General features: G+C 39.8%; 1 long non-coding RNA gene across 2 annotated transcripts in view; it reads left to right on the forward strand.

Moving 5' to 3' along the window:
• The window catches only part of LOC119619289 (uncharacterized), a 41,147-nt gene extending 18,762 nt beyond the window's left edge, over positions 1-22,385 (forward strand). The window contains exons 2-3 of one of the 2 annotated variants that reach the window (XR_005235669.2): positions 19,274-19,467; positions 21,563-22,385. This is a non-coding gene — a long non-coding RNA (uncharacterized lncRNA). Of the gene's footprint in view, positions 1-19,273 lie in introns of both variants that reach the window. The other variant, XR_012091352.1, reaches the window with a different exon arrangement.
• Positions 22,386-25,606: the final 3,221 nt, after the last annotated feature.

Consider the following 25,606-nt stretch of genomic DNA (forward strand, 5'->3'; position numbering starts at 1 on the left):
GGTGGTGTAAGAAATACAACTGATTTTTGTATGTAGATTTTGTGTTCTGCAACCAGGTTGAACTTGTTTATTAGTTCTTGTAGTTTGGGGAAGGATGCTCGTGGTGCCTTTTGAGTTTTCTATGTATTAGATCAAGTCATGGGCAAGCAAAGAGAATTTGATTTCATTCTTACCAATGTGGATGCTTTTTAATTTCTTTCTCTTGCCTAATTGCTCTATCTAGGACTAGGACTTCCTGTATCTAGGACTATGTTGAATACAAGTGATGAGAGTAGCATACTTTCCTTGTTCTTGATCTTAGAGAAAACACTTTCAGTTTTTCACAGTTGAGTAAGATGTTAGGGCTTTTCATAAATGGTATTTGTTATGTTGAGGAACTTTTCTTTTGCTTCTAGTTTGTTAAGAGTTTTTATCATGAAAAGGTGTTGAATTTTCTCAAATGCTTTTTGGGCCTCTATTGAGATGATCGTGTGGTTTTATCCTCCAATTAATTTGATGTATCACATTAATTGATTTTAACACAATACATTATCCTCACACCCCAGAGATAAATCTCATTTTATCTTACTATCTGATATTTTAATGTGCTGTTAGATTTGGTTTGCTAATATTTTGTGTTTTTTTTCTGTTTTTGTTTTTTAATTTTACTGTTATTTTTTTAATAGAGATGGGTTCTCACTATGTTGCCCAGGCTGGTCTCAAACTTCTGGGCTCCAGAAATCCTCCTGCCTTGGTCTCCGAAAGTGTTAAGATTACAGGCATGAGCCACCATGCCTGGCCAATAATATTTCATTGAGAGCATTTTTATATATGGTTATCAAGGATATCGATTTATAGATTTCTTTTAGCATCTTTGTCTGGCTTTGATATTGGGATAATGCAGGCCTCATAAAATGATTTTATAAGTGTTTCCCTCCTCTTCATTTTTTTGGTAAAGATTAAGAAGGATTGCTGTTAATTCTTTAAATATCTGGTAGAATTTGCCAGTGAAGTTATCTAGTCCTAATATCTCTGTTGGGAGGTTTTTGATTACTTGTCAATAATTGTATTAGGGTTCTCTTAGAGGGACAGAACTAATAGGAGACGTATATATATATGTATGTGTATATATACGGCCATGTATGTGTATATATGTGTGTATATATGTATGTGTATATATGTGTGTGTGTATATATATATATGGCCATATATACACACACACATATATACACATACATATATACACACACACACACATATATATGGCCATATATACATACATGTATATATGGGATTATTAAGTATTAACTTACATGATCACAAGGTCCCACAATAGTCCACAATCTCAGGAACAAGGAGAGCCAGTCGAGCCCCAAAACTGAAGAACTTGGAGTCCGATGTTCAAGGGCAGAAAGCATCCAGCATGGGAAAGAGATGTATGTAGGCTGGGAGGCTAGGCCTGTCTCATCGCTTCACGTTTTTCTGCCTGCTTTATATTTGCCAGGGGCTGATTAGATGGTGCCCACTGGATTAAGGGCGGGTCTGCCTTCCCCAGCCTAATGACTCAAATGTTAATCTCCTTTGGCAACACCGTCACAGACATACCCAAGATCAATATTGCATCCTTCAATCCTATCAAGCTGACATTCAGTATTAACCATCACAATCATCTTACTAGTTACTGGTCTATTCAAATTTTCTACATTTTCATGAGTCAGTCTTGGTAGATTGTATGTTTCTAGGAATTTATCAATTTTTTCTGGGTTATAAAATTTATTCCTGTGTCATTATTCATAGTAGTCTCTTCTGATCTTTTTAATTTCTGTGGCATCATTTATATTACCTCTTTTATTTCTGACCTTATTTATTTAAATTGTCTCTTTTTTAATCTATCTAAAGTTGTATCAATTTTATCTTTTCAAAATCCCTATTCTTTTTTCTATTGTTTTCTGTATTTTATTTCATTTATTTGCTCTGATCTTTATTATTTGTTTCCTTCTGATAACTTTGGGCTTAGTTTGTTCTTTTTCTAGTGCCTTGGAGTATGAGGTTTGTTTGTTTGAGATCTCTCCCATATTTTAATGTAGGCACTTATCACTATAAAAATTCTCTTAGTAAAGATTTTGCTGCATCCTGTAAGTTTTTATATGTTGGGTTTTCGTTTCTGTTCCAAAATATTTTCTAATTCTCTCGATATTTTCTATGACCCATTGATTGTGCAAGAATATGTTGTTAAATGTCTGCATATTTGTGAATTTTCCATCTTTCCTTCTGACATTGATTTCTAGTTTCATTCCATTGTGATCAGAAGAGACACTTGGCATGGTTTTGATCTTCTTAAATTTGTTAGGACTTGTTTGGGTAATCTATCCAGGGAAATGTATGTGTGTTTGGAAGAACGTATTATGCTGCTATTGAGCGGAATGTTCTGTATATGTCTGCTGGATCCATTTGGTCTACAATATTTTTCAGGTCTGCTGTTGCCATATTGATTTTCCATCTGAATGCTCTATCCATTTTCAAACATAAGGTGCTGGAGTCTCCTAGTATTATTATATTGCTGTCTATTTTTTCCTTCAGTTCTGCAAATGTTTGCTATATGTTTAGGTGCTCTGATATTGGATGCATATGTATTTATAATTGCTATTTTTTGTTAAATTGACCTGTTTATTATTATATGTCCTTCTTTGTCTCTTGTAACTTTTTTTTATTTAAAGTCTATTTTGTCTGATATAAAATAGCCAGCCCCATTCTCTTTTGGTTACCATTTGCATAGACTATGTTTTTCCATTCTTTTAACAATTGTGTAATATGTAAATGAATTAGACTCCTCAATCAAACTACATAGAGTAGCTGAGTGAATAAAAATCAAGATCCAATTATATGCTGTTTAAAGAGAGTTACTTTAGATTTAAGGACACACATGGGCTGAAATTAAAGACACTGCTAATATTATTAATTATTGCAAAATGGAGAAGGTATTCCAACAGCTATATATTTACTAAAAACTTCTTAAAGACATAATTCATACACAACTGAATCAAGTCCTCTTCCATTCTCCTTTCCTCTCTTCTTCTCTTCCTCTTTTTTCCTACCTTCCCAGAGGTAACCACATAAATTGGTGTTTCTTTTACTGCATATGTTTCTATAAACAAAGAATCTCTTTTGCATGTAGGTGTGTTTTCTTTATTTTAATTCTTATAAGTAATATCATTTTCTAAATATCCTTTCTCAACTTGCTTTCCGGTACTTAAGATTTCAGTTTGAAGATTCATATCTTGTGTTAGTTGTAGTTCCAGTTCATTCATTTTCTCTCTACCATGGCATTTGTTACATGACTTTATCACATTTTTAACTCTTCTTTTGGTAAACATTTAGTACCTTTTCAAACGTTATTTTCTCAATTACAAACAATACCACAATCAACAAACCTATAAATATCTCCTTGACTCAGAGATTTTATGAATGAGATCACTGGGTCATAGAATATGTAAATCTTCCATGCTACTTAATGAATTAGACAGGACCCAGTTAATGGCCTCCCTTGCTCCAAGCCGTTTTCCCTATAACAATGTAACCCTCTAGTACTCTGAGTCTGAGTTTGGCCATGTGACTTACTTTGGCCAGTTGGTTGGTAGCAAATGTTATCCAGGTACAGGCACGAAAACTGTGCATTTCTATTTGCTCCTTTGCATAATTAAACTTCCTCATGTTTGTTTATCTAAAATTGCTAAAAATATATCTAGCCTAAAAGGGTATAACAGATACATGTAAGAAACAGGTGGAGGAGAGTCCACGTGTATCGGTGGCCATCCTAGACCAGCTTTCAGCCGGTCAAAACTCAATCACATGACTTACCTAAACTTGTTAGACATGTCTATCTAACCATAGATACTTCAGTGAGCCTATCAGTAGCAATAAATAATTCTTATTTTGAGACATTAAATTTTAGGGTGGTTTGTTGCACAGTATTATTGCATGTAATGTAATGTAAAAGATAACTGATATGCTTGATATTGCTAAATATTGCCCTAAAGGAGTTGAAGCAATTTACACTTTCACCAAAAGTGGTTTCCCACATCTCGCTAACACTCAATATTATCAGATTTAAATATCTTTGCCAATAAGATGTTATGAAACTATACCTTACTATAGTTGTAATTTTTCCTCCGTAATTACTAATGAGCATAAGTGTATTTTCACATGCTTTTTGACCATCCACCTCTTTGCATTTTGTACTTTTCTTTGGCCTCAGCATGAATTAACGAGTTGGAACTACTCCAAGGTCTTTAGAAAATTAATTTGTGATAAAATATAGAAATATAACAAATAGAAATGATTCTCCCAAAGTAAGACCCACTGGATTTTCCTCAATTATCCTGACCTATTGTTACAGAATTTTTTAAAAATAGGACATCATTACGGTACCCAATTTAAGTGTGAAGTGACATTGCTGGCTTTCCCATAAAACAATACTAACAACATTTCGTTTACCTTAGGCAAACAATCACAGGCTGAGTCCACTTATTTCAACATTCTTATTTTTTAATTGCAATACCTGAAGTAATATGCCCAGCTAGTTAACAAAAACACTAAATCTTCCCTATCCAGAACCAGGGACCTTTTTATGAATGTTAAGGATCCCCTTCACCTACTCATTAATTGGCTAATTTTAATAATTCCATATAAAATAATTTTCCAGATATGATTATCACCCATTTAGACACAAATGCTTCCTGTTTTACATTCAATATATTAAAATAAATATACATTTTTAAAGTCACATATACATTACTGCTTTTTTGGACGTACAATTTAAAAAAAAAAAAAAAAAAAAAAAAAAAAAAGGCTTTTTCCAGATAACCCAGGGACCCTTTACTAAATAGCAGAATTTTTTTGGTTTTTCTATTTTGTTTTGATTTTGTGACTCTGCAAGTATACAGACATTTTGTTCTCTCACTGGAACCATAAAGCATTGTTCATTCATTTTCTTTCTATGGCACACATCTTGTGTAGTGCTTGACATTTATTGGACGTTCAAAAAATGGCAGTAAAAGTACCAATAATATTAGAAGTCATGGTAACAGAAAGGGGAGGAAGGAAAAATAATAACACTTATAATCTTAGTTTTACAAGCTTTTTTTTTTTTTTTTTGATACACCAATAGCTGTCACCTCTAGTATCTATCATGTATGCCTTCCGCAGAAAGTCTTTGGTGTGGCTCCATCTTTCTGGCAGAACAGCATGCACATGTTTTTGACTGAAGTAATATGCCCAGCTAGTTAATAAAACCACTAAATCTTCTCTATCCAGAACTAGGGACCTTTTTATGAATGTGAAGGATCCCCTTCACCTACTCATTAATTGGCCAATTTATTTGTGCTCTAAAGTCTCAAATTTCTGACCCTGTTTTTTTTTTTCAAAGATTCGGGAATTTTGTTGTGCAATTAAATGGAGAGCTTGTGCGTTTCAATGAGACAAACGTTGCTTAGTAAAAGGTAAAGACAACTGGGAACCCCGAGAAGCATGGCATGAGATGGTCATAGTCAAAAGCTCCGTCAAATGGCAAATACTTTTAAATCTCTAATATGTGGTAGGTACTTTTCTAAGAGTTTTACATGAAATATCTCACGTAATCTTCACCAAAATAAATAAAGTAGACACTGCCATTATTAACATTGTATAGACAAGGAAATGGAGACACAGAGAAACTTACCAAGCTAAAAATGATGGAACCAGTACCCAGGAAAGAAAAGCCTAGTACCCCTTTTTAATGACTGTCTGTGTTTCATCCCATGTTTTTCCCAAATGTCTCCTTGATTTTGATGCTTCACCCAAATTCTCTCTCCTGGGCCAGTGTACCATTCCCCAGCTGCTATGAGAGTTGACTATGAACTGCTCACAGTTGTCTTTTCCAGAGAATTGTCCCTGACCAATGGGGATCACCTTGGGCAAGAATGCCTAGGAGTTATGCTGCTTCTTCCCACTTCAGATGGGAGGGTAGCGGCTTGTAACTACTGATAGACTGAAAGGGGAGCACAAAGGCCTGTTTCTCAAGGTGACCAGTGCTATAGTGCATGTATACACCAGAACTCTCCATGGGATCAGCCTGAGGCTTAGAGTTCAGCTGAAGCTACAGTTTTGTTTAACTCCTTCCTCTGTCCCATCTTGCTTCTCTTAGTCCCTTTCTTCTGAATGTCCTTCCTCAATCACTCACTTGAACAAGAATCTGCATCCCAGGCTCTGCTTCTAGGGACTCTGAGCTAAGATAGACCTTATCTCGCCCTTTAGGGTTTACACTCAGTATCACTTCTCCAGCTTTGCAATTTTTTTTTTTCCATTTTAATTACAGTTCAGAATCCCCTTGGCTTCACCTCCTTTAGCTTTAAATTAAGATATCCCACATGGTCCAACCCAAGCATCAGAATGTCTTACCTCCATGAATACCACCTACCTGAAGAATTTAATAAACACTTATGGACCAAAAGAAGAGTATCAAATTCAACCAGTCACATATTGTAATAACAATAATAACAGTAGCAGAAAGTGCCTCCTTGAGACTAGCTGAACTTATCAAATAAGAAAATGCTGGCCTGGGAACCATGACTTATACCTACAACCCTAGCACTTTGAGAGGCCAGCCCAGGAGGATTGCTTAAGGCCAGGAGTTCAAGACCAACCTGGACAACATAGCAAAAATTAGCCCAGTGTGGTGGTGTGTGTCTGTAATTTCAACTACTTGTGAGGTAGAAAGATTGCTTGAACTTAGGAGTTTGAGGCTGCAGTGAGCTATGATTCTAAAGCTGCACTCCAACCTGGGCAAGAGAGTGGGACACTGTCTCAAAAAAAAAAAAAAAAGAAAAGAAAAGAAAAATATAAATCAAATGCTGGAGTCATCAGAGAGAACATACAGTCAACTTATAAGGATTAATTATTAACTTATGACTTCAAAAGCTCATGTTAGGTCCAGTGATGGAAAATGTCACTAGTCTCTGAGTCTACTGGGTGATCTCCAACTCATCCTTAAAGACTTGGATCAATACCTTTTTTTCTGTGAATCTCAACATAAGCTCCTCTCCCATCCCACCAAGACTGAGCTGACTGGATCTCCTTTATAGAAGACAGCACCTGGTACCCAGTATAATGTCTTTTATATTGCTTGTCACACTGTACAACAATTTTGTTGGCACCTTTTTCCTCCTTGCTTATCTGTGAGCCCTTGAGGCCAGCAGCCATGTTCACTTATTGCTCTATCTCTACCCCATCAAGCATGCAACCCATAAAAAATAACAAATACCTATTTGTAAAATGAGTGAATGATAGTGGAGAACAAGCAGGACTGGAACCAGTCCAGAATCACATGAAGGTTGATATCATCTCTCTCTTTTTCTTGACTTATTTGTTTTATATTTTATTTTTAATTTCAACTTTTATTTTAGATACAGTGGGCACATGCACAGGTTTGTTACATGGGTATATTGCATGATGCTGGGGTCTGGGGTTTGGATCCCGTCACCTAGGTAGTGAACATAGTACCTAACAGGTAGCTTTTCCAATCATTCTCCCCTCTCTTCCTCTCCCTTCCAGTAGTTACCACTGTCTATTGTTCCCATGTCTATGTCCATGTGTGCTCAATGTTTAGCTCCCACTTATAAGTGAGAACATGGGTATTTGGCTTTCTGCTCCTGCATTAATTCACTTAGGATTATGCCCTCCAGCCACATCCATGTTGCCGCAAAGCACATCAACTCTCTTGATCATGAATCAAAGAATGTTTTTTTTAGATTCAAAGGTAGAGAAAGGATCTTCCTTCTATTTCTAATATTATCAGTATATGCCAATCTATGCCCCCATTCCTACTTTAAACCAGGACCTTTTCTTGAACTCAGAAGATACAGTACAAATTGCCATTGCATTCTTCCCTTGAGGAACTCTTCCTATTTTGCCACACAAGATTTTGCCACCTAAAATGCTGTCTTTCTCATCTACACAAGTCCTACTAGTTCTTCATGTCCAATACAGATTCTCTTCTGTCCCTGAGGATACTTGAGGACTCCAATTTTGCCTGAGAAGATTTTATTTTCCATCCTGTACTGTAACAGCAGTTATCTGGCCTTTACCATCCTGCATTGCTTTAGTATTGTTCCTTGAAGCCTTTCAAGCTAAAATCTGTACACTCGGAGACTGTACCTAAAAGTCTGCTGAGAAAAGCAATTATTATTGCCTTCAACCCGAAGAAAGCCTTCATACTCATCTTTCTTCATCTACAGAATTCTCCTGTTTTGGTCATTTCTATATCGGAAGAATCAAACATATCTGTGCACACACAGACATTCCTTCCAGCTGCTGCTGACAATGGAAAAGCTTTGCTGGGATGTCTGATGGTTGCTGTGGAGCAGTGATTTTCCACTTAGCTTCTAAACCCTCAGCTAGCCAATTGGATTAGTTACCTATTGCTGTAATAACACTGCCATGCAAATAAGCATAAAACTTCGGTGGTATACAATCATATGTTCATTGCACTCATAACTGAGTTCAGATGGGTGTTGCCTATGTGGTTTTGCTGATCTTGGTTCTGATTTCTCACATGTCTCAGGGCTGGCTAATTATCAGCAGGAACTACCAGGACAACAGAGCTCAGCTTCATGTGTCTCATCTTTCAACGTGCTAGCATGGCATGTTCTCATGAGATGGCAGAGGTGATGGAGAGCAAGCAGAAATATTCAAGTCCTTTTGAGGCCTGGGCTGGGAGCTAGCAGAGAATCCCATTATAACGCCCTCAGACTTGGTCAAGTTGGATGCAGGATACCAGTGGGTCCATGCTCTGGAGTGCCTTTCTCAAATTTTCCAAATCCCCTCTAGTGCCTGGGACCAGCTGGAGTCAGCAGTGTCATCTGGAAGGACACGTGCTCAACCCTGAACCTGTTTTCATGTGGGTTCCGGGCTTCTAAGGCACTTATTGTGACTTTTTCTAAATCCCTCTCTGGTGGCTGGGACCAGCTGGAGCTGGTTGTGCCATCTGAGCAGGGCGTGCAAAGCCCAGAGTGGGATCCGTGTGGGGCTTAGTCACTGTTTCTCCCTTCAGCACACTTTCTGACCGTTTATCCCATGCATGGAGTTGACCAGATGCCCCAAAGATCTCCAGGACTCCTGCCTATGAGGTTGTTCTGGGGCTCCAGGAGGGTGGCAGAGTGAGCAGATTGCACTGACTGGCCAGCAGAATATTTCTTCTTTTATGAGGTTACATGAAATTGAGCCAGCAAGACAGTGCTGACTTCCTACTTTGTGGTGACTCACCTCACATCAGACATGGGACAAAATAAGGAGGTTCTGGGCTACTGATGATCCATAGTCCATCTTTGGGCTTGATTGGAGCTTATCCATTTGCATTCTGATCATGGTGTCTCCATGAGTCTACAATACCTGAAGGCAATGGGTGTGACAGAAGCATCCTTTACTCTGAGCTTCTGCACTGCTTCCCAGAGTTGTCACACTGTCTCTTTTTCAGACCCCATGCCCATGTCAAGAAATTATCTGGAGTTGGCTGTTCCTGCCTTCTCCAAGGGTTTGGTGGCCACTGGTCTCCAATGCCACTAGACCCTTCCAGTTGATGTAACAAAGTAATGGTTTCCCAAATCAGTCTTAACCACGCCTCACAAGAGATTCCTTGCTCTTGTGGAACCTCTCTACTTGCTCCATCTAAGAGCCCCTCACCTACTCTTCCCACTGGTGTTGAGAAAAAGACAAGAATGAGATCAACATTAAGAAATTACCCTCTAGGATAGTTATTATAGCATAAGAATTCAAGATAAAAAGTGATTGGAAGGTGTGTTGTTCTATTTTTATTCTATAAAAATCCAAATGGTACAAATATGACCAGAAAACAATTACACCTATTTTTCTGCATAGTTTGGGCAAGATTTACAATTGTGATGCTCTTCAACAACCTTCAAGAGAGTCACTAGAAGACAGTACTTACGGTGGCATAGTGGGGGATGCACCATCATGAGTAATAAACTCATCAGCAGTAAATATGTGGTATTAAGGAACTGCAGTCAAAAAAGTTCTATATCATTTCAAGCTATTAGCATACAAACAGATTCTGAATTGCCTGTAATAATCTCAGTAATAACAGGGTTGTTCCCTGTTTTATCTTGTTGTTGTTTGTTCTTTTACATTGTTGTTGTTGTTTGAGACAGAGTCTCACTTTGTCACCCAGGCTGGAGTACAGTGGTGTGATCTCAGCTCACTGCAACCTCCCCCTCCCAGGTTCAAGCAATCCTCCCGCCTCAGCCTCCAGACTGGCTGAGATTACAGGTGTGTGCCACCACACCTGGCTAATTCTTATATTTTTAGTGCAGGTGGGGTTTCACCATGTTGGTCAAGCTGATCACAAACTCCTGACCTCATAATGATCTATTTGGGATAGATCCCAAATTTCTGGGATTACAGGTGTGAGCCACCAGGCCCGCCCAAGTTGCTGCCTTTTTTTCTTTCAGTAAGAAAATATGACGTTAACCCAGAATAACACATCTGACAATTCAAAAACAAACAAACAACAAAAAAATGAAGAGAATGTTCCTGGACCTGACAGAAAGAGATGGTAGCTGGATTATGCAGACCTCTCTTAAGCACTGATTGGATAGGAAGCAAATACATAAGCACCTCTTCTCCACCTCTTTAGTGATTCTAAATCTTCATCAATGTATCCCTGTATTCTCACATAGGCTCATAAATTTTGTAACACATTTTTTAAAATCTCATTATCAATATAAACAGAGGTCCCCCACAGAAGAATTGCCAGAATCACACACACATTCATTGTGTCTCTGAACTATCACTTTATTAGCCAAAGGAAAGCAGATGGCTGAGCCCATAACAAGGAATGGAACAAATCACTCACCTCATGGTCTAGAGAACACTGCAAAGTTGTCTGGCAAAGGAATGGATACAGAGAGGAATGAAGAATCTAGATAATTATATTGCAATCCTCCACATCTTATACTGACAGTTGATTTGCTTTCTTCCTAATTAACATCTCAGGACTTTGACATCTTCAAGTCGCTTCACTTGTTTTGAGCACTTCTTTACAACGCAGTGGGTGTAGTACTGCCCTCATGGGACTGAGCTTCTGGCGTATTTGTTTCAGAAGTTCTCTTTTTCTCCTTCTCCTCCCCTCCCCCCCTCCTCCCTTCTTTCTTCTCCCACATCTCCCCACCCCCATTTTAATCATACCTATTTCTATTTCCAATTTCAACAACTATTTGTTAGGTTCCTATTTATGCCGACACTGTCCACATACTGGAGACACAGCAGTGAAGAGGCGAGCCATAGCTGCTTCTCTCATGCCTAGCACAGGAGAAAGACATCTGAAGATGACTGCAGCCCTCCTGGAGGTGACGTTAGCTATCTATTATTAGCCTGTACCTGAAGTCACAATTATACAGTTGATGTTTTAGATTGAGTGCCTTGGAACTTAAATTAAGGCATGACCCACATATTTAAGATGCTATATTTAAAGTTAAGATTGGTTTCTGTTCTTAGTCTGCAGTCAGTCACATTTTCTCATTTTCATTCTCTCTGTAGTAAAGAACACACACATTCACACACACATCAAAAAGAATACATTTAATTATGAATATGAACACAATGTCACATTCGTTTCAATCTTGTTGAAAACCTGCTTAAACCTCCCAGAGGATCCCTCTTTGTGTCACAACATCATCTTCCCTGTGACAGATTTCACATTTCTTTTATATCACGGGGTAATGACTAAATTGCTGCTCAGGGAAACGGTATTTGGCTAAAGGAAAAAAAAAAAAGTTATTGGTGCAGGGGGAAAGATTTGTGCCAGTATGAATGCCTAGGCCAATTTCTGATCTGAGGAATAGAATACAAATTATGTAATGAATCAATATATTCTCCACACCTTGGCAGAAAAGAAAAGGGGCTGCAGCTATCCCAAATGTAATATGTGGCAGAGTAGAATACGACATCAACTCATGGAAATTTTCTACTACATGTGCCCCATGCAAAAAAAGGGAAAGTGCCTTTTATGCCAAACATATATATCAGATAATGACATATAATGAAATGCACACATCTTCTGGGGGAAAAAGAAGCTATTACATTCTATTGAGAGATATAATGTATCAAAGAACTAAAAGGCTCCCTTCAACGCCATAATTTTCTTCAAAAAGTATTCTGGAAGCATTACACCACTGTAAAATACACGCATTAGGACTAATATTATCTACAATGATGTGAAAGACTACACCCCTTTCGCAGATTAAACTTTAATGCAATCCTTCACATATATTCCCTTGCACAATGATAAGGAGAGAATAACAAATTTGGTGTGCCATAGTCCATACTGCCAGAAATTTCTAATAGTTCCACGTTTCTCTACAGAAGCTTCATGATTTTTTTTAATCCATCCACTCATTGCTATTGAACAAATATACATTAAACAACTACTATATGCCAAGCATTCTTTCAGGATTGAAGGTAAACTGGTGAAATATGAAATCTCAGGCCTCATTGATCTAGAGCTTTTAAACGTATAAACAAATACATTCAGAGAGCAACTAAGTGCACTACAGAAAATAAAATAGGGCAATAGAGTAGAGAGTAGTGGGTGGAGACAGACCTGAATTAGACAGGGGGGCCATGAAGAGGTCTTCAGACATGAAGGATGAAGAAGATAGCGTACACCTGTATATATGCACCTGCAGCTTCCTTCAGAGGTCTTCTCTTGGGTCCCTGGAGCCACTTGGGGCACGGAGTTAGAAGTTTATGTCTCCTAAGGGGAGCCAAACCCAGCGACTGACTGATAACGATATATGAAAACTCAGCTCCTTGAACCCAGAAGGAAAGAGCTCTGCAGTGCCGCTTGCACTCTTGAGAGTCTCATGGGATCAAGCCAAGGCTGAAACTTTGCCTGAACTCATATCCTTGGTTGGTCCTTATTCTTTCTTGAACTGCTGCTTCTGTAACCTCACTAGTTTCAAGCATAGTTTAAATAAACCACCTTCACTCCAATCCTCATTGCAGGATATGCTTCTGGAAGCAGCCCCAGGATGTCCTCCACACCAACATGAGTCATAGAAAACCCGTAAGGGTCCGGGTGTGATGACTCACACCTGTAATCCCAGCACTTTGGGAGGCCAAAGCAGGAGGATCACCTGAGGTCAGGATTCAAGACCAGCTTGACCAATATGGTGAAACCCTGTCTCTACTAAAAATACAAAAATTAGCTGGGCATGGTGGCACGCACCTGTAGTCCCAGCTTCTTGGGAGGCTGAGGCAGGGGAATCGCTTGAACGAGGGAGGCAGAGGCTGCAGTGAGCCGAGACTGTGCCACTGCACTCCAGCCTGGGCAACAGAGTGAGACTCCATCTCAAAAAAGAACACACAGAAAGAAAACCTGCCAAACATGTAATGTGCCTTGTCCTGACATTCTTGAGTGGTGACAGAGTCATGGGAAAAAGCAGAGATGATGATGGGCTATGGTCCTGGATTTTCCACAATGTGATTGTGTAGCCCTAGACAAAGTCACAGCTCTGGGCTTCAGTGCCTCATTTATAAAATGGGGAAATGGGGATTGTGGTGATCTCAGGGAACTTTTCCTAATCTAAAATAACATATTACACTTATGCATGTGTATGAATGAGGTATTAATACATATTCACATATGCTACAAGGCTCTAGGAAGATAGCAGTGTTATAACCTATGGAGCTGTTGGGGAAGACTTTTCTAGGAAGTGGTTTTTGCTTGGTTACTGCTATGAGAAGAAATGCAGAACTGGTTAAGGACAAAGGCAATGATCAGAGGTCAGGAGTTAGAAGGGTTGTGATGCAATTATGGTGGTTCCACCTTAGATCTGAGTATGATTGAAAAGCAGACAACTCAATTAATGAAGGAAGAGAATGAGGACCCAAGTGAGAACACACTTTAAAAATGTGTGTTTTCTCCCCATTGTCTCAGCCCAAAATCTCCTTAAGCTGATAAGCAACTTCAGCAAAGTCTCAGGATACAAAATTAATGTGCAAAAATCACAAGCATTCTTATACACCAGTAACAGTCAAACAGAGAGCCAAATCAGGAATGAACTTCCATTCACAATTGCTTCAAAGAGAATAAAATACCTAGGAATCCAACTTACAAGGGATGTAAAGGACCTCTTCAAGGAGAACTACAAACCACTGCTCAGTGAAATAAAAGAGGACACAAACAAATGGAAGAACATACCATGCTCATGGATAGGAAGAATCAATATCGTGAAAATGGCCATACTGCCCAAGGTGATTTATAGATTCAATGCCATTCCCATCAAGCTACCAATGAGTTTCTTCACAGAATTGGAAAAAACTGCTTTAAAGTTCATATGGAACCAAAAAAGAGCCTGCATCTCCAAGACAATCCTAAGTCAAAAGAACAAAGCTGGAGGCATCACGCTACCTGACTTCAAACTATACTACAAGGCTACAGTAACCAAAACAGCATGGTACTGGTACCAAAACAGAGATATAGACCAATGGAACAGAACAGAGTCCTCAGAAATAATACCACACATCTACAGCCATCTGATCTTTGACAAACCTGAGAGAAACAAGAAATGGGGAAAGGATTCCTTATTTAATAAATGGTGCTGGGATAATTGGCTAGCCATAAGTAGAAAGCTGAAACTGGATCCTTTCCTTACTCCTTATACGAAAATTAATTCAAGATGGATTAGAGACTTAAATGTTAGACCTAATACCATAAAAATCCTAGAGGAAAACCTAGGTAGTACCATTCAGGACATAGGCATGGGCAAAGACTTCATGTCTAAAACACCAAAAGCAACAGCAGCAAAAGCAAAAATTGACAAATGGGATCTCATTAAACTAAAGAGCTTCTGCACAGCAAAAGAAACTACCATTAGAGTGAACAGGCAACCTACAGAATGGGAGAAAATTTTTGCAATCTACTCATCTGACAAAGGGCTAATATCCAGAACCTACAAAGAACTCAAACAAATTTACAAGAAAAAAACAAACAACCCCATCAAAAAGTGGGCAAAGGATATGAACAGACATTTCTCAAAAGAAGACATTCATACAGCCAACAGACACATGAAAAAATGCTCATCATCACTGGCCATCAGAGAAATGCAAATCAAAACCACAGTGAGATACCATCTCACACCAGTTAGAATGGCGATCATTCAAAAGTCAGGAAATAATAGGTGCTGGAGAGGATGTGGAGAAATAGGAACACTTTTACACTGTTGGTGGGATTGTAAACTAGTTCAACCATTATGGAAAACAGTATGGCGATTCCTCAAGGACCTAGAACTAGATGTACCATATGACCCAGCCATCCCATTACTGGGTATATACCCAAAGGATTATAAATTATGCTGCTATAAAGACACATGCACACGTATGTTTATCGCAGCACTATTCACAATAGCAAAGACTTGGAATCAACCCAAATGTCCATCAGTGACAGATTGGATTAAGAAAATGTGGCACATATACACCATGGAATACTATGCAGCCATAAAAAAGGATGAGTTTGTGTCCTTTGTAGGGACATGGATGCAGCTGGAAACCATCATTCTTAGCAAACTATCACAAGAACAGAAAACCAAACACCGCATGTTCTCACTCATGGGTGGGAACTGAACAATGAGATCACCTGGACTCGGGAAGGGGAACATCACACACTGGGGCCTATTATGGGGAGGGGGGAGGGGGAAGGGATTGCATTGGGAGTTATACCTGATGTAAATGACGAGTTGATGGGTGCAGCACACCAACATGGCACAAGTATACATATGTAACAAACCTGCACATTATGCACATGTACCCTACAACTTAAAGTATAATAATAATAAATAAATTTAAAAAATAAATAAATAAATAAATAAAAATTTTAAAAAAAAATGTGTTTTCTACATTTTTCTGGAAGTAGAATCTGGGAGAAACCATAAGATAAAAGGCCACATCGCGATGTTACTGAGCCCCCGCACTTGAACACAGTAATTCTGGATGCTCCATACCTAGAAAGCATCTTTTCATTTTTTAACCATCATTTTTTAAGAATTTAACTAGATATGTTTTTAATTGACATATAGTAATTGTACCTATTTATGAGGCACATAGTGATGTTTACATACATGTAAGATTCAGTGATCAGATCAGGGTAATTAGCATATCCATCATATCAAACATTTATCATATCTTTGTGACAGGAACATTCAATATCCTCCTTTAGGCTGTTTTGAAAATATATAATATATTATTTTTAACTATAATCATCCTAAAATGGTATAAACACTGAAACTTAACCCTCCTATCTAGTTGTAATTTTATATCGTTTAACAAATCTCTCCCAATCTCTCCCTCCCACCCACTTCCCCTTGCCCTTTCTTTCCCAGCCTCTAGTACCTTTTAAAGCTGAAAAAGGGGAAACACTGAGAACAAGTAAAAAGAAACTCAACCTTATACTATGCAGAGGATATAACTCTTCATAAACAGATGCTTAGAACGTATTATTTAATGTTACCTTAACAACCATTACAGTTACAAAATATACATATATAATTAGCTGTACGATATCAGTGACAGAGTCTGGTCAATAGTGAGCTGCAGATTTCCAATTCTTCGACATGGAGAAAATCAATTTCAAAGGGATGCAGTGAGGTTATAGAGCAGAAAAATCGTTGGCACTGGAAGCAACACAGCATGTAATGCTTTAGCATTGAACAGACGGGTTTGAGCCTCAGCTCCCATCCCCTTGCTGGCCATGTGACCTCAGACAAGTTATCTAACTTCAAATCTGGTTTCCTCAAATGTAAGATGGGACGTTGTCCATACTGCATGTAATTGTTAAAAGGTAAGCACTATTTCATGTTTTATAATATATGTGCCCAATCAAGATCAATTCTCTTTGGCCACCTTTTCCAGCCAAACTTTCTGGAATACATAGATCAACGAGCACCCCATCTGGCATTTACTGTGAGCTATGGCTAGCTCTGTCCTCACTACTCATGTGGTGACCCCCAACTCCTTGAGAAACTACCAATCTTGATAAGTTGTCTTTTTAAGTTTATTTTCTGCACTTTTCCTTAGAGCATATTCTGGCATTCCGTCCTCGCTGAACACACGGTGGTCACTCAATACTGCCACTCTGGTCTCAGGGACTCAGCCAGGCATACCCACGTTGGAGAGGGATGCCTGGCATCTATTTCCCAGCCCCTGCATCTACTTCAAGTGAAAATCATAACATAGTTCTTTTTTCTTGTGCTTCTTGCAAGCTTCTTTGTATAATTTCATCTAGGATTAAAACGCAGACACACACATCTTTATATCCCCAGGCATTTTGTGTCCTTATCTAAAATTAGTGCAGTTGCTGCTATACTATTTTAGGAAATACAGGCTATCCTTCACTCTTTACATCCACCAGCTTAGCCGGCTGAGTATCCCTGTGCAGCATGGGGTATATGGATTCACTACCAAATCCTGAAACCACCAAGCTGCTCCTTCTATTCCACTTGATCAGCATAGCAAATGTGTGATTGGTTGGGTGCAAGAGCCAATAGAAAAGACAAAGATGATGTGGATGTGAAGATGTAGATGAGACACTAAGAAGAGGGTGTCTGAGGTCTGGTTCCTTAAAAGCAGAACCTGAGATGGGGATGCTTGGCAAGTGGTGGGGTGCTCTCAGGAGGGGCCTGCTGAGGAGGGAGAAAAAGCAGAACAGGACAGAGAAAGAAGGTAAGCAAATATGTAGCTTTAGATCAAATCTAGGCTCATCCTCGTCCCACAGGAAGTTTTAAAGTGTGAATGGCACCAGGATCACTCTGTGATTGTTTGAAAGCTGCCTCAAGGGAAGGGCACAAACTATAGACATTTGCAGCAGCCTCCTGGAAGCCTAAGGTAATTGCTTCAGAAAACGAGGAAGCTGTGAGCCAACACCCAACACATAACAGCTGGGAGGAGACAGGTCTCCATCCTGGTTAAGGGGACTTGTACAGGACACCACCCCTGGTGTGAAAAATAACAGGCACATTAGAGCAATAATAATAATAATAAAAGCTATAGAACGGCTATAGAATGCATAGAATTCAGGGATTATATTTATACATTTGTTCAATTTTCCACCAATAGTATTGGTTCTTAGGTGAAATATGTGCTCAATAAATGATTAAACTAAATAGAAATTATCATGTTATAAAGTGAGCTGGAGAAAAAATGGTTATTAATTTAAAAATGGGATCATCTGAGTTAATACCACATGGAGATTTTGAGTTCCACAGCAATGGAAAAGCATACCTTGTCAACTGGTAGAATTCTGTCTTGTTTCACCTTCTTTATCCACCAGCAGCAGATGTACTATGTGGTAAGGAAGAAAGGTTTTGGACTTGGTATAAAAAAGAAGGGAGCTGTAATCTCATCTTGGTCACCTACTAGTTTTATCTCAGTGGATTAGACTCAAATGAACAGAGTCTCAGTTAATTCAACTTAAAAATTAATATTTAATAACTGTGCCACCTAACTCATGGTGTTCTTGTAAGGTTCAAGTGAGCTAATGATGTAGCACTGGAATACCTGTGTCTTTTTTGTTTGTTTGTTTTGTTTTGTTTTGTTTGTTTTGTTTTGAGATGTAGTTTCACTCTCGTCGCCCAGGCTGGAGTGCAGTGGTGTGATCTCAGCTCACTGCAACCTTTGCCTCCTGTCTTTGCCCCTTCTCCTCTGAATCCTTCAAGCGATTTTCCTATCTTAGCCTCCTGAATAGCTGGGACTACAGGCACATGCCTCCATGCCCAGCTAATTTTTGTATTTTTAGTAGAGACGGGGTTTCACCATGTTGGTCAGGATGGTCTCCAACTCATGACCTCAAGTGATCTGCCCGCCTCGGCCTCCCAAAGTGCTGGGGTTATGGGCTTAAGCCACCGCACCTGCCCGATACCTGTGTCTTTAACACACATGGCAGACTCCAACTCCTAGGGTTAGGGGAAGGAGTGACTGTATTGACATGGTAAGAAAGCTAGATAAGGAATGGGATCAGCTGGCCTCATGGGTTGGCACAAGCTACTTACAAACCATAAGGATTCCCTTTCATCATTTCTTGTTCCTCTTCCTATGTCAGCTTCATTCTCATGGACTTTACTGCTTTTCTTGTGAGACTGGAAATATGACAGAGAAGAGCTTTGAAGTTCATTAACTGAGAGGGAAGACGCGACTCTTGGTTCTCACTAAAAGAAAAAAAAATACTGACTGCGATTCTCTTTTTATTGCACAGATTATAGACCCTGGGAAATGGGGTCAGTGGGGCACAGTGTTTAGCAGCCACTCTATGACTTTCATCTGAAGTCAGGAAAAAAACAATTTTCCAAAGGAAGGGCTGATCCCAGGAGAAAAGAAGATTTGGTGTGGGAGACAGAAGATGGATATCTACTGGGATACTAGACATGGCATCAGAAGATATGAGCTTAAGTATCTTTTTATGTATTGTGTCCTTGAGTATATATCAATGAATCTATCCAAACATCTTATTCATCAATAAAATGGGGATACTGATATATATATTATGAGGCTTTCTAAAGATTGAAATGGATAATTTATGGATGAAGATGCTTTGTAAAATGTAATATGCTTTGCAAAATGTAATGTGCTTTCAAAATTATAATAAGATGTCATTATGAATTATGCACTAAATACAGAGCACTTCTCAGGCATATATGCATTTTAGATTAGTTTTTTAAATGGTGGGGAAAAAAAAACTAAACGTTTAATGGCTGCCTTTTCAAAGCTTGCAGCCAAATCTACCACACCATAAAAACATTAAAAATATGCACTCTAAGGAAACAGCCTGGGCTGAAGGTGGCACTATCTTCAGTTCGTTGCCTCTTCAGAACAGTTGTTCTCTGTAGGGAGTGACACAAGGTACCGTTTAGTGAGGTGTCAGCTCTGTAGAGTTTTCTCCTTTCATTCTCCGAAATCGAAAGTGATCCCCACATAAAGGATTTGCAGCTGTGTTGGGAAATGAGCTAGTCACGCCTCAGCAATTTATGGCCAATTTTCCATTAATAAGAGAGAATGGAGTGTGGTTCAATCACTTTACAATCCAAACACTTGTTCTTAAGAATGGGGGAGAGACAGTACAATAGTTTCATTCTGTTTCTGAAAGAGCATTAATTCAATATTGTGTATCTTTGAAGAAAAACATTTAGATGGCTCTAAGTGGTAGGAAGGTAAGTTTTACAGGAAAATATTTTGAAAGCCATGCATTAGAAATACCACCTGAAGTGCACAGGCAAGAGATGGGCCAGAGGGCCATGAGCACAGCCCAGGAAAGTGGAAGGGTTAGGAGGAAAAGAGAGACAGAATGAGAAGTGGGAATGGAAGTTTCAGGACATAAATCCAAGACAGGATCTCAGTTTAGAGTAGATTCCCTATAGTAGGGGCCCAGAACCACAAGTTTTAGGTGAGGCAGAGCTAGAGGATAGGAGACCAAAGTAGAGCCACAGAAAGTACCAAAGACCCAGGATGACCAGTTCGTAAAATTCAGGGCAAATAAAGAGTTAAAAAGGTGAACTGGGACGGAAGGACAAAAGCAAGACACCAGTCAAACTCTGGTCCCAGGGACTTGTAACACATTCCCCAACACACGTCTTCCTTGGGCTCACAGAGAAGGCAGCAAAATGTTGGTTGCAGGAAAGAACCCTGTGTGTAAATATAAGGATGAAAACTGCTTAACAGTCAGCAGACAGAGAGATCAGATGAGATTTCCAAAAACAGTGGAATATTTCTTATGTAGCTTCTATTTAGTATGCTCATCAGATCAATTTTCTCAGTTCTGTCTTTACAACGTGTTGATGGGTGATTGCCTTACTTTGGATCCCCTCAGAAGAAGATCTAGAGACAAAGATTTGGGTGTAAGTTGTTGATTTGGGAAGTGATACCAGGAATACTCACGAGAGTGGAGAAGGGGAGGCAGAAGGAAAGGGAACCAAGAAAAGGTCTATCAGTGAGCAGGTGACTACTGTGGACAGCTTGGGGACTGAGTAGAATCTGTTTCAGAACAGTCCCAAGGAAGTAGAAGAATGCTGGACTATTTACCCATCAACACCTGTCCCTCATGAATCTCATGCCTGAGAGTCCCAGCACCACAACAATTCCAGACTTCCCTCAGGTAGAGAGGCACGGGCACTTGAGGGAGGAAGACAGCAATGCTGCAGGTGACGGCCAAAGTGGGCTCGGGAGCCAATGATGGCTACAGCCAGCTTCCACTACAGTGACCGAAACATCCCCACTCCTCAGCCAAAGCATCTCTCTAGTAAGCCCAGGCACTGCTCTTCTGCCTTGATAACAGGGTTACTTACCAAGAGTCTACTGGGTTTATTACCAAATGTATTCGAATTATAATTGTTATTATAATTATGAAAGAAAATTAATTTATGTAAATTGGATTTATGCAAATCAGTGAAATTTGAGTGCACAGAGAAAAAGGTGTTTCAGTGAAATAGAAGTTGGATATGTGAGACAAAGTAGCAAACAAAAGCCATTTTTGTTTATTTCTGCTTGCCAGGGTAACTTCACAAAGCCCCTGATTCTGTGACGATGTGCAGCTCTCCGGAAAGATGCTTTGAAGATAAAACGGGATAGAGCACATGGATCTCTCCCGTCTCTTGCCTGGGCCACTGTATTCCTCAAAAGATAAATGACCCTAGTCCTTTCTTTTTCATACACAGAAGATTACATGTGACAGGGTTAGTGACTGTGCTTCTATAATCTATAAGCAAATGAACTTTAGTGATGGAAAACCAGATGTATTCTTACACCCAAACCTTGATGTGATTCTGCTTCAACATAACTTCTGAGTAACTTTGATGTGATTTTGCCCATACTGAGCCCCCACGACCTGGATATAAGCTGTGGGCTGAAACACTGGGCCAGATAGTCTTAGAGGACTGCTCCCAAGCTGGAGGCCTTGGCCTACAGTCCTCATTAAGACTGCTGAATACAACTAACTTGAATCCTTTAAAAAAACAGACTTTTTTTCTGTAGTCGGCAAATGCTTCAGAATGGTCTGATGAAAGTGAGCCAATAAAAACGGTTTGTTGAATTAGGTATGGCTGAGAAAATTGTGGAGGTATTGGAGAGAAATTGTAACAATCAAGAAAGATGATTCAATCGGATTGCTTTGCAAGTCACTTTCATTCTTGCTCCAATGTAAAGAAACTGAAGTTGGGTGTCATAGGGGATACATGAAAGGTATGATTTATTAAGAGAGACAACACATAACACCAATTAAGGTACCCAGAGTCAGAGAAGAGACCTTCGCTGTACATCAAAGATTCGCAAATGAATGTCAATTTGTGTTTTAAGTTAAAATAAAAATGTTTAAGGCACATATGAATCATTTTCATGAGCCCTTACGTTAGATAATTTTTTAAATGAATCTACCCACTACTAGCTTTGCGTTTGTTGCATGAGACATGCTTCAGCTCCACTCTGAGGAAAACACTCTGAGACTATAGCATGATTCCTCACACACAGTCAGCTGCCTGGAGTGTTTTATTTTAAGCTTCTCAAGAAAATTGAAGTACAAAGGAACAAGTGCTTCCTCAGCATCTTGGAAATTGGGATTAAGGGTCAAAAAGGTTAAGATTTCATGCCGAGAATGGTTGAGGCCAATCACAAAGATCTACGGGAGGAAAAAAAGCTAACAAAATTAAATGAAGATTTAGGAAAGTAAATATTCAAGCTTCACTGCTGTACCTCACGGAAGCATTGTACCGTTACCGGGACACGACAATACAGCTTCGAAGATTAAAAAGGAAAGAACTGACAAATAAGCTTTTAGCTAATTTTCGGCATAAGAAAGGTGTCAAATTCTTGGTAACATAAGATCGCAGATGCTTAAACTCCAGAGACTGCTTGGAGTTCCTTCTTCTTCTTGTCATTTAACAGTTTATTTAATGCTTTGGGTATTTGGACACTTGTCATTTAAGAAAGAGTCATTGTATGGCTTTCAAGATTCAGAATCACTGAGGTTGAGTACCAGGCTTTGTAGTTTAGAAGATTGTTTTTGTATCACATACGTATACACTGGCTTACTGTGGATAAGTTCTTATTACCCTGAAAATGTTCTAACCACATCAAAGTAAGCCTAACCAATATTTTTTTGTAATGATAAATTTTCACATCAACAAGGTAACCACATTATAGCCTCTCTTTCTCCTAAAATACAAATCATCCGTTATGTAATTAAACGAAATTATAAGATAACACCATGTTATATTTCTGAGCTTGTGTGCATAAAGAAGAAAATTTCCAGTAAAGTTGAAAAGTGTATTTATTTATCCCTTATTTTGTTCCAGAAATAATTAAAGTCAAACTATAAAGCAACATAAAGTGCAGCAAGAGAACAGAAACATCTGTGATTTAATTCCTCAAAAATATCAAAGAATTTACAGGATTTGGATTTAAATATCAATTAACCTTCTTTGAACCAGAAAATGGAAACACAACTTCTCTCTTTTTTCCCCCTTTAAGCAGTGTACCCCACCACCCCCAGCCCATGCTATGAGTCCCAGGGCCTAGGTGCAAATGGAAGGTCCCCAGTTTGACTGGCAGCCTGCCCTGCTCCTTACATGTCTTGTCATGTCTCTGTCAGCACCATGAGGGGTCTCCCGTGCCTGTGTGTGCACCCCCAGCCTGCACGTCCAAGCCTGTTTTCTCACCACTCCCCAGCAACCTTGAGAACCCCTCAGCCCTGGGGTGTTCTCACTGACTGTGCCTCTGCATTTGGAGATGGACTAGATGATCTGTCCAGGCAAAGGATCCTGGGGTCCTGGTGCGGTAGGCAGAATAATGACCTCCCACTCCCAAGGATGACCACTCCCTTTTCCTCAAAACCTATGCAGATGTTACATTATATGACAAGGGGGTATTCAGGTTGCTTATGGAATTAGGTTTAATAATCAACTGGCATTCAAATAAAGAGATTATCCTGGATTATCTGTGAGATGGGGGTGGCATATAACTGAAAAGGTCTTTAAATGTGGAAGAGGGAGGCAGAAGAGTAAGAGTCAAATTGATGTGATGGAGAAAAACTTGGCTGGCCATTGCTGGCTTTGAAGACGAAGGAAGGGGCCAAGAGAAACTGAAGGGGCCTCTAGAAGCTGGAAAAGCAAGAAAAGGAATTCACCCTGGAGTCTCTAGAAAGGAAGGCACACCTGCCAACACACTGATTTTAGCTCAGTGGGCCTATTTTAGACTTCTGACACTCAGAACTATAAGATAATAAACTAGTGCTTTTTTAAACTCCTGAGTTTATGATAATTTAGATAGCTGCAATAAAAAACTAATATACCTGGGTGCTTGCCTCTTGGTCTTGCAAGGGTGCACACCTTGCAAAGAGGTGTCCAGGTCTGGGTAGGCACATCTGTTTGCCTTCCAGACTCCCTGTCTTGAGGGAAAACCTGTAGCCAGAAGTGAGCTGGTATGCGTGTGGGGGTCCTCCAGGGTGCAAGGCCCTGCATGCCTTGGTCTAAAGAAGGTAGGTATGGCTGTGTGCAACAGAAATAAAAATGCATCAAGGAAAGAAGAAAGCCTTACTGGACATTGTTAAAGGGAAAGCCCAGTTCCGCCCCGCAAGTTGGAGGGATTAGGTAGGCCAGCTTGCTGGAAGCGGACAAGCCCTCATGCCCCACCCCTGTTCAGGCCAAGGGTTTGACTTCTGGGTTGGAAAAAAAGTCATATTCTGCTTTGCATAATAGAAAAAGCCCGAGAAAAAGGGATTCTGAGAGAGAGAGGTGAGAAAAGAGCTGGGGAAGGAGAGAAAGAAGGGACTGGGACAGCGAAATGGTATAAAGAGCACTCCCATAACCCCAAAACCTGGTTAAATTATACTCACTAACTACTGTGACTGGAAACTGCTCAAGGAAGGGAGCTCTGTGCCTGCAGCAACATGAGATGGAAATGTATGCTGGAGAGCAACACCCAAATCCTCGAGAGGCAATTTTCTCACTCTTCCAGCTCTCAGGACCTTCAGCTGCTGATGGTGCAGGCCTGAGTGCCGTCTTCGGAAATGCCTTCACCAAGTTCATGCCCCATCCAGGGGACAGCCTGCAGCCACTGAATGACACATGAGGTATGAAGGCCTCTGTGCCCCAGTCTGAGACAGCTCGGGAGGACTAAGGCAGCTCCAGAGCGCCCCTTAGGGTCAGCTGAGGCTTCCGTGGCAAGGGCATAGCACAGCAGCCCGTTCTCCCCTGGCCCCACCCTGCCTCTTTGACTCCCCCACAGGGGATTCCAAGAAAACTCCCCAGTAGAACTGTACAGAAATCTGAGTCTCAGTGTAGGCTTCCTGCAGGAACTGATCTACAGCCGAGATAAAAACAGAGACAGAGACATGACCTTAAAGACCATGAAGTCAGAAGTTGGGAGAGAATGGTCATCAATTAGAGAGGTTTGGATTGCAACAGACTGTGAAATGGGCGTGATTCGGACCCTGGAGGGTCAGAACGTCCCCAGGGTTGTCGGCAGGAGTCACAAATGCTTCAGATATATGTGTCTACTCGGGGCCACCCAGGCTACAGTGGACAGGGCATGAAGGAATCACCCC

The sequence above is a fragment of the Chlorocebus sabaeus genome, chromosome 2 (assembly GCF_047675955.1).
Source record: "Chlorocebus sabaeus isolate Y175 chromosome 2, mChlSab1.0.hap1, whole genome shotgun sequence".
In the NCBI taxonomy this organism is placed as follows: Eukaryota; Metazoa; Chordata; class Mammalia; order Primates; family Cercopithecidae; genus Chlorocebus; species Chlorocebus sabaeus.